Raw genomic sequence first — 7189 nt, forward strand, 5'->3', positions numbered from 1 at the left:
CACACCTGAGATGTTAACATAGAAACAGCCTTGAGAAATAAGAACAGGCTCATCTGGTCATTCCCTTAGGCTAGAAGCTGCCCTTTCATGGTGGCTTAGCTCTTTCTTTTTCTTTTTTGAAGGTCACCCTAATTTTATCCAGATCACATCTGCTTAAAAATGTTTATGATGTATTGGAAAAATAAAGAGTTTCCCTTGGCACCTCCAAATTATCCCAGACTTGGAAGATAGCAAAAGAGGACTGGGTTGTGCTGGCAGTGCTTTGAAAAAGAATGAATTGATCTGGGATGGGGAAGGGGGCTTAAGGGTACCATGGCAGGAATGTGGTTGAACAGGACTGACCACATATGCACCTTCAAGTGTGGGATTCCTTACCTGAGGAATTGCCTATTCAGGGAGTCATTTTTGGTGATATCTCTGCCTGGTAGCCAGACACTTTTACAATAAGAACAAAAATCTGTATGTGTGTAGGACTAGCTGATGCTTCTCTTTTCCCAATCAATCTTTTATATTAAATATCAGAATAAGAAATCTCATTAGCTGGGCATGGTGGCGCATGCCTGTAGTCCCAGCAACTCGGGAGGCTGAGGCGGGAGGATTGCTTGAGCCCAGGAGTTTGAGGTTGCTGTGAGCTAGGAGGATGCCACTGCACACTAGCCTGGACAACAGAGTGAGACCCTGTCTCAAAAATATAAAAAAATAATAAATAAATAAATAAAGGAAAAAGAAATTTAAATATCAGAATAAGAAATCTCACTGGAAATTTCACCAAAGAGGTTGTATAGATTTGACCTGAAATGGTCTGGTCTTATTAACAGGGATAATAGAGCTGACCCACAATTACTAGGGTATATGCTTGAGTTGTTTTTATAATGTTCACAATAATAATCATTAATATTTTCTGTCCAGGCCCAATGGCTCATGCCTGTAATCCTAGCACTCTGAGAGGCTGAGGCAGGAGGATCACTTGAGGGCAGGAGTTCAAGACAAGCCTGAGTAAGAGTGAGACCCCCATCTCCACTAAAAATAGAAAAAATTAGCTGGGCATGGTGGCAAGCGCCTATAGTCCCAGTTACTCAGGAGGCTGAGGCAGGAGGATTGCTTGAGCCCAGGAGTTTGAGGTTGCTGTGAGCTAGGCTGACACCACGGCACTCTAGCCAGGGTGACCGAACGAGACTCTGTCTCTAAATAAATAAATAAATGAATAAAACTGGAGGCAGGCAGATCGCTTAAAATCATATCCTTATAATTTAGGCAAAATGTCATTAACGATCATTAAGGATGAAGAAAAGAGGACAGACTTGGGAAGTTTTTAAGGAGGGAAAAGAACAAGGACTTGGTTCTTGACTAAATGCATATTGAAGGAGGGCAAGAAGTCTAGAATAATTGCCGTGTTTCTAATTTGTATGGTGGTCACATGAACCGAGAGTGAGAAAACTGATGATCAGATCTGAATTGGCAGAAGGGAATGAGAGAGAATAGAAGCTAGAGAGGGATGAAAGATCCAGTTTTTGAAGTTTTTTGTTTGTGTGTTTGTTCTGTTTTAGTGTGTGAATAACTTAAGTACCTTCATAGGCTTGGACACCGGGTTGTATTTTATGCCACATCGTAGGTACTCAATAAATAGTTGTTGAAAGAATGGAGAGAGTCAGTGAGAGGAAGAAATTGGAGGCAGAGAGAGAGAGCGAGACTGATAAAGTCAGGCCCTGGTAAAAACAATATGTAGTGGTATCTTCGTCCCTTCAGGCTGCTATGACAAAATACCCCAACATACCATTTGAAGCAGGTGACAATTAGTAGTTGGCAAGTTTTTCCACCCTGGCAGGATTCAGGAGTTCCAGAGTCGGTAGATTACTGGATAGGTGGGAGAGAGGACATGAATACAAAGGAATGAAGGAAGTTAGAGCCTGGTTTAAACAATCAGCCATGCTGTTGGAGTTAAGGAAGTGAGAAGAATAGGGCAATGTGGTAGGCTACATAATGGCTTCCAAAGATATCCTAATGCACAGAACCTCTGAATGTTACTTTATGTGGCAAAGGGGACTTTGAGGGCGTGATTAAATGAAGGATTCTGAGATAGGGAGATTATCCTGAACTATCTGGATGGGCCCTCAATGTCCTCACAAGTGTCTTTATAAGAGAGAGGCAGAGGGAGATTTTACTACAGGAGAAAGAGAAGGTCGTGTGAGGAAACAATGGAAACAGAGATTGGAGTGATGCACTTTGAAGATAGATGAAGGGGCCACAAGCCAAGGAATACAGGTGGCCACTAGAATCTGAAAAAGACAGTTAATGGACTTCCCCTCTGGGTCTTTAGAAAGGGCCAGCCCTAAAAAAAAGAGAAAGAAAGAAAGGGCTAGCCCTGCTAACACCTTGACATTAGCTCAGTGAAATGGATTTTGGGGTCTTCTGACCTCCAGAACCGTAAGAGAATCAATTTGTGTTGTTTTAAGCCACTGAATATATGGTAATTTGTTATAGCAGAAACCAGGAGACTAATGCAGGCAGTAAAAGAAGACTTGTCAGAAAAGTTAGACCTTAGAGGAAAAATAGAACATGTAGAAGCAAGGATGAGTGAGGCCGGGCACGGTGGCTCACGCCTGTAATCCTAGCACTCTGGGAGGCCGAGGTGGGTGGATTGCTTGAGCTCAGGAGTTTGAGACCAGCCTGAGCAAGAGCGAGACCCGGTCTCTACTAAAAATAGAAAAAAATTAGCCCGGAAACTAAAAATAGAAACAAAAAATTAGCCAGGCATGGTGGCTCTCGCCTGTAACCCCAGCTATTAGGAAGGCTGAGGCAGGAGGATCACTTCAGCCCAGGAGTTTGAGGTTGCTGTGAGCTAGGCTGATGCCACGGCACTCTAGCCTGGACGACCCAGTAAGACTCTGTCTCAAAAAAAAAAAAAAAAAAAACGATGAGTGGATGCGGAAATTAAATAAGAAATCCAGATCAGGAGATGTCAATGCTCACAGCAGGCTGGGGGAACTAGGAGACTAATTTGCTAGAACAACAGATAGTGATGGACAACTAGGCTAAATCGGTTGGTTGTGCCAAATTGCCAAGTGCCTAGATTGCCTCCCTAATGAGTTGGGTTGTGTCCTACAGGCTTCGGGGAGCAACCAAAGGAAGAGGAACTTAGAGTTGATTTATAAGATTGTTTCAAGCAGGGAAATACTTTAAACAGGAAGATCAATATATCAGACTATGAGGTTCTGGATTCAGGGTAGTGGAAATGTGTATCTTTCAGGGTTTTCCAGAGAAACAGAACCAATAGGAAAACATATTATAGATATTATGTGTATCTATATATATATCATGAGAGATTTATTTTAGGGATTGGCTCAGGTGATCATAAAGTCTTACAAGTCTGAAATTTATAGGGGAGCCCAGTAAAACAGAAACTCAGGATTTAGGCAGGAGCTGATACTACAGTGTTTTTATTAATTATTTATCTGTTTATTTATTTAGAGATGGGGTCTCACTCTGTTGCCCAGGCTGGAGTGCAGTGGCACGATCATAGCTCATTGCAGCCTCCACCTCCTGGGCTCAAGCAATCCTGACTCAGTCTCCTGTGCAGCTGGGACTATAGGTGTGCATCACCATCCCCAGCTAATTTTTTCTATTTTTTGTAGAGATGGGGTCTCACTATGTTGCCCAGGCTGGCCTCAAACTCCTGGCCTCCAGCAATCCTCCTGCCTCGGCCTCCCAATGTGCTGGGATGACAGGCGTGAGCCACTGGACCCAGCCTGATACTGCGATCCTGAGGAAGAATTACTTCTCTGGGAAACCTTAGTTTTTGATCTTAAAGTCTTTTGTGAGGACTCACTCAGAACCCAGAGTTGGTATAAAGATTATTTTAAGTTGAAGACATTTGAGATTCAACAGACACTGAAGAAGGCCTTCTTGGAGCTACGCTTATCTGACTAAAAGCAACTTCTGAGAAATAAGTCTACACCCAGAAGGAAACCTCCCCCAAATTGAATAAAACCTCCCCCAGCTTTCTTCTCCAGGACAGTTATATCCCTGAAGGAAATGGAAAGACCACTTATGCCTGTATAGACAAACATTATCACAAACCTTTTAATCTCTTGTTTGTTCTCCTGAAATCCCATTTATCTTTCCAAAAACTCATTTGTTTTCCCATAATTGCCTTTCTCTCCCTCCATTCACCTATTAGATGATATATGAGCCCCAAATTCTAGCCACCCGTTTGAATTACTCATCACTGAGATCTCCCATGTGTATGACATTGCACTAGTGAACTGTTTTGTTTTGTTTTTAACTCAGTCCCCATAGGGACTATCAAAAATTGCCAATGCTGACTATATTGCAAGTCGTCACGGTGGGGTATTGGGAAAAGTTTTCAATTAGCAATAATCAAGCCTCGCATAAACCTCCTTGGCTATGATACTGCCACTGCGCAAAGCTAAGTGAACTGTTCTTTTGTTCCTTCTTTTTTTTTTTTTTTTTTTTTTTGAGACAGGGTCTCGCTCTGTTACCGGGGCTAGAGTACAGTGGTGTGATCATAGCTCACTGCAGCCTTGAACTCCCGGGCTCAAGCAATCCTCCTGCCTCAGCCTCCCAACTAGCTGGGAGTACAAGCATATGCCACCACCCCTGGCTAATTTTTCTCCCCTTAATGTGTCTTTTGTGAGTTTAATTTGCAGCCCCCAGACACTGAATCTGAGAGAGGAAAAGTCTTCTACACCTACACTTTCAACTGACTCACCCACATTATCTTTGGTAATATCCTTTACTTAAAGTAAACCAAAGCTACAAAATACCGTCACAGAAACACCTGGATTAGTGTTTGATTAGAAAGGGTACTACAGCCTAGCCAAGTTGACATATAAAAATAACCATCATTGGCCGGGCTCACGCCTGTAATCCTAGCACTCTGGGAGGCTGAGGCGGGCAGATCATTTGAGCTCAAGAGTTTGAGACCAGCCTAAGCAAGAGCGAGACCCCCGTCTCCACTAAAAAAATAGAAAGAAATTAGCTGGACCAAAAAAAAAAAATGTATATATATATATAATTAGCCAGGCATGGTGGTGCATGCCTGTAGTCCCAGCTACTCGGAAGGCTGAGGCAGTAGGATTGCTTGAGCCCAGAAGTTTGAGGTTGCTGTGAGCCAGGCTGACACCACGGCACTCTAGCCTGGGCAACAGAGTGAGACTCTGTCTCAAAAATAAATAAATAAATAAATAACCATCACACAAGGGAAAGGAAGAATTAATCATGCCCACCAAAAAAATTTAAGAACACATTAGCAGGATTTGGTGATTTGCTGGATGTGGAGGGTGCAAGGTTTTAGGCTTAGCGGCAATGTTTTGCAATTATCCATTCACATTCTGGCCTTGTCCTACCTTTGACAATTGCACACACATTTCTAACTGCTGGTTGGGGTCAGGGATGCAATGTGTGGCAATGCTACAAAGGTCTGCAGAGGGATCACCAGTAAGCTTGGCCCTACCGGTGTGATACTTTAGGTAAAAGTAATCCCAATGGAAGCATTACCCTGCCTGTTATAGATAGGGCCGTCTGTTGCCCAAGAAATGAATAAGCAGTCTCTCCAGGATGGTTATATCCCTAAAGGAGATGGAAAGACCACTGATAGGAGAAGAAAAAAGAGCAAGAAACAATGTGAAAAAATTTTCTGAAACAGGAGAGAATTACCACCTTCCTCCGGGCAGTGACCCGCTGACTGGTTAATGCACTTGCTTTAATCAATTGAAATTTAAGCAATTAGTGTAACCTTGAGCACAGGTTATAAGCTTTCTACATTTGACATAAGATTTATTTATCTGGGTTGGTGTTTTCCCGAGTTTCATTTTTATTTTTAGGTTTGGGTTTCCTTCTAAGTGACACATGGGTACGACTTGTAAATTATAAGCTTGGCATTTTGGCAACTGTAATAACGAAAACCTGAAGCATGAAGATTAAAAACCCCGCCTGGCAAGATTTTAAATTGAGTCTGGATGCACTTCACTTACTCTGTTAGACTGGAAACTTGTTGCCAACAGAAACTTAAAGAAGCACTTTCTGTAATTAATATGTTAACTATCATTAATGGCTTTGTTTTCTCTAGACAAGCCAACAACAGCAGGCGTTGGTTTTTAGTCTGGATAAACTGGTTCTGAGAAGTGAAAAGCACATGTGCTCAGGAAAGAGACCAGGACCAGTGAGTCTAGCTGCAAAATGCATTCTACCCTTCCAAGGTGAATTGAAACCTTGAGCTTAGAAGCCAACATGACAGACTTTCTTTAATTTGTCAGAAATGACTGGTGACACAAGCTTTATAGCCTCCAGTCTAAATCTTACTAAACGTGCAAACCAATTTCTGTAGCCCCTGGGGTACCAAGCCTCAAATACACCCACAGCTCCTCAGCGCATCCCTTCATCCTCTCCCCAAAACCCTCACTTGCTTCCCTTACACCTTCCTCCGGGGTCCTGTGACCAACTGTGCTACATTTCAGCTGCAGACCTACAGCTAAGGTAGGGGGCAGGGAGGGAAGGAGCTAATGTTTGCTAGTGGCCTCCATTCCCAAGCACTTTATCCACTTGATCTCTTTTAATCTCTTTACCTCACACCATCCCTGGGAGCTAAGTATTATGATCATCATACTCTTTTATCACTGAGCAAAATGAGCTTGAGAGAAATGAATAACACACCCCCGGTCTCACAGCTAGTAAGTGATGGAAGTAGGCTTGGATCCGGGTCCTTGTGAATCAGCAAGTAGCAGGTTTGATTAAGCTGCATTACAAACCAGCATTTTCCCTACTTAGTTTAAACCGAGTAATTTCCTGAGGAAGGGATGCCTCTGCTCAGCTTGTCTATTATTAAATGTGTGTGGAGGAGTCAGACAGCTTAATCTTAGTAGACATTCTCCAATCTTTTTTTTTTTTTTTTTTTTTGAGACAGAGTCTTGCTCTGTCACTCCGGCTAGAGTACAGTGGCATCTTCCTAGCTCACTGCAACCTCAAACTCAAGCAATCCTCCTGTCTCAGCCTCCCAAGTGGCTGGGACTACAGGTGCGTGCCACTACACCCAGCTAATTTTTCTAATTTTTGCAGAGATGGGGGTCTCGCTCTTGCTCAGGCTGGTCTCAAACTCCTGGCTTCCAGAGATCCTCCCGCCTCTGCCTCCCGGGGTGCTGGGATCACAGGCGTGAGCCCCACACCCACCAAT

General features: G+C 43.1%; 1 non-coding gene across 1 annotated transcript; it reads right to left on the reverse strand.

The window, feature by feature from the left end:
* Positions 1 to 4287: 4287 nt before the first annotated feature.
* On the reverse strand, positions 4288 to 4428 carry LOC138397636 (U4 spliceosomal RNA). Its single transcript, XR_011235780.1, has one exon. It is a non-coding gene; the product is annotated as a U4 spliceosomal RNA (small nuclear RNA).
* Between the last annotated feature and the right edge of the window lie 2761 nt (positions 4429 to 7189).

This window comes from Eulemur rufifrons, chromosome 16 (assembly GCF_041146395.1).
Source record: "Eulemur rufifrons isolate Redbay chromosome 16, OSU_ERuf_1, whole genome shotgun sequence".
Classification (NCBI taxonomy): Eukaryota; Metazoa; Chordata; class Mammalia; order Primates; family Lemuridae; genus Eulemur; species Eulemur rufifrons.